The sequence below is a fragment of the Solanum pennellii genome, chromosome 10 (assembly GCF_001406875.1).
Source record: "Solanum pennellii chromosome 10, SPENNV200".
NCBI lineage: Eukaryota > Viridiplantae > Streptophyta > Magnoliopsida > Solanales > Solanaceae > Solanum > Solanum pennellii.
The window spans coordinates 69,528,576-69,531,866 of record NC_028646.1 but is presented as its reverse complement, the minus strand read 5'-3'; positions in this window follow the sequence as shown (position 1 = coordinate 69,531,866).

The window sequence follows — 3,291 nt, the reverse complement described above, 5'->3', positions numbered from 1 at the left end:
CTGACTTCAAGATATTGAAAGTGCGTCTTCAAGAATCTTCATCATTAGCTCGTGTAACAATATTTTCATTGTACCCATTTGATGGAAACACCTTTCTGTATTGGTGTCTATCTCTTTACTATGCGTAGCTAAAACCCAATTTCTTGGGGTGTGATTATATGAATATGGGTTTAATTTACTTCTGGGTCTTTCTTATTTGTAATAAATTTGCTGTTTAAATATGACTGCGTTCAGTAGTTATGGTTGAACTTAATGAAATAATACTTACAAATATGATTTCATCTTCGTGTCTTGGGCTAGCTCGGAGAGAGATCTTATGAATAAAACTACTGAATCAATAGCCGGTGGTTATTGGGTTGGCTTGGGTTCAGATCGAGAGATTGAATCCTAACCCCTCTCCTTCACTTTCAGCTCGAGAGAGTGAATGGGCTGTAACGAAGGCTAGGCATAAATGCGACATTTCGGTCTTTGAGGGAAACTGACTTGAGTCAAGATAAGTTGCTTGAGTTAGAATTTACCCCCACTAATGTCTAGATTAGTTACAAATTCACAAAAAAAATTATATTAATAGCATGTACCCATTAGTTTAGTTAAGCCCATAATCCTATCACATCCCAAGATTGTTGTCTCCCTATTTGTATCTCTTATATTTTGCTATTTTTAGTTGTTAATTTATCTACAGACCCCACATTGTGAACTGACACTAGTGTCAACCCCTTTGATTTATTTGGTTTTCAATCGATAATTTCTTCTAGCTATAACTAGCATGAGATAATTTACAGTTGGTCGATTTATTCTCAAAACCTCTCTCTTGGGAAAAGACCCCATCCCTTGGTTGGGTTATTCACAAAAATCTCGACGCGTAGAATTGGATAAAGTTTCATTGATGACGTTGATCAAAATGGCATCGCTTCCAAGGAGCGGTGTGACTTGAGAATTTTTTTCTAAATAGAATTTTGGCTTTCTTTAGATCTAGTGCTACTCACCTCCCTTTTAGCTTTGATTTTCATCGTGCTACTGTTTGTAAAGAAGATACTTTGAACATGATCGATAGAAATAGTGGAAAATTGGTAGAGACATGCTAAGAAGTTTAAAGGGACTAGAATATTGTAGTGTTAAATCAGATGATTGGCCCTTACTGTAGATCCATCCAGCCGATCAGAACACTCATGAGTCATGTAGTGCCTCATCTCCACCCAAATGAACAATTGGAGTTACCAAGTGACACTAGGGCCAACCCAAATAATGGAGAGTGAGTAAGGACGTGTGTCATTCCATGATGTTAACTAAGGCTCTTCTTAGGAGTAAACCCAAGGTTTTATCGCTTTCAATTGTTATGTTAAAATAATGGTGAGTTGATTTTGGAGGTTAAAATGAGGAAAGTGTTGAGAAGTGTAGGTCAGCGAGATTAAGATCGTGTTGGAGAATTGCCGATATAGTTGGGCATCCCGATCATGTCCGCTGTTTGGACCACTACATCAACTGGAGGTCTTGAAAAACTCGGCGAGGTAAGTGACTAATCGGCGTGTCACCGATCTAGACTAACTTCAACGAATGGAAAAAAATGAATAGTTTTCTTTAAAGGCTAATAGTTTTAACATCCTCTCTTTTCCTTTTCCCTCGCTTTTTAACCTCTCAAACTCTTACCCAAGTAGTATTTTCCATATTTCTCTCCTTCTCTTAGTATTTTAGTCTTCGAAGTTGAGTTTGGTGTGGATTACTTTCCACCAAAGAATTTCTGTATTGTGTATTCAGCATAAAATGTTAGTTTTCCGAACCCCAAAAATTACCTTTGTTAATTTTGAACTCTTTTGCAAATTATTGTATTGTGTTGTCTTGTGTTGGGACTCTCTGAATTTATTTGAATGTTTGATTGCCAGTTTGATCTGTTCATACTTGTCGTAGTGTTTGTAATGTGTGAAACCATGTATTGCCGTGATTAATTTTGGTTATATTTTGTGGGGATGTTCTTGTTTGTCATGTAGTATAATTGGGTTAAACCTGAGTAACTTGTAGTCGTGCCAAATGATGTAATTTGCCCAATGATAGAAAAGATAAAATCATCCTTAGGGACGTAAGTCGTCAAACGGCCAAATTTGGCAAAATTGGCGGAAATCTGTGTGTTCTGGGCTATTGGCTGTTATAGGTCTTGTTCTAATTTTACATGTATTTGGTTTGTTTTTTATCGGGCTCTGCGGGGTTGAATTTAAAAAGATGGATTCACAATAGGCATGATGGGTTGTTTGGCGAGCTAAGTCAAGCTCGCCAAACTACTCGGCAGTTCGCCTAATGTCCCCATTGTAGAACTCACACAATCAGTTATAAGGGAGGATATTATTTCTTGATAATGAATTGCATACACTACATATGCTATTATGATATTACATACGACCACAAGTAGAATCCTATAACAACTACCTCTATTATAAACTCTATTTCACAACACTTCCCCTCAAGATAGTGAGAAGTTTTACACTCACTCCTAGCTTGCTTTAAACCTTTGTGAACTCCTACTTTGTCAATGCCTTGGCGTGAATATCAGTGAACTAGTCTTTTGATTGAAAAGTGTGTGACAAGATGTCCTCTATGTACCTTCTCCCTAACAAATTGATAATCCATTTCTACGTGTTTAGTTCTAGCATGTAAGACTGGATTTGAAGTCATCTATTATGCATCGACGTTGTCACAGAACAATGTAGGAAATGTCTTCGAGTAAACTCCAATGTCTCTTAGGATGTAGATGATCTAAGTTATTTCAGCTGCAGTAGAGCCAAGTTCCCTGTATTCTGCTTCAGCATTAGACCTTGACACTGTGTGTTGCTTCTTGGAGGCCCAAGATATGCAAGTTGCACCTAAGTAAATTGTGTATCATGTAGTTTATCTTCTTGTTATTGCAAAATCTCACAAATAAGCCTCTAAAACCCATATAATCTAAGACGTGATCGTGCAAGAAGTCTCAGGCCTTTTTTTGAGGTACCTTCACACATCTAAGAATTCATTTCACAACCTAAAATTCTTACTGTTTAGAGTTTGCATAAACTGACTGACCAAGTTGATTGCATGTGATTTGTCAGGTCTGGTTAGAGTGAGATATTGGAGACTTCCAACAATGCTCCTGTACGTAGAGTCATCAATTGAATTTCCTGTGACCTGTGATAAACCATGTTTTTGTGCCAATAAGGTACTAAGTGCTTTGTCAAGAGCCATGTCAGTCTTCATAGGTAGCTCAACAACGTACTTTCCTTGATTCAAATGAATATCATCCTTGAAGTACCTTACCTCAGATCATAG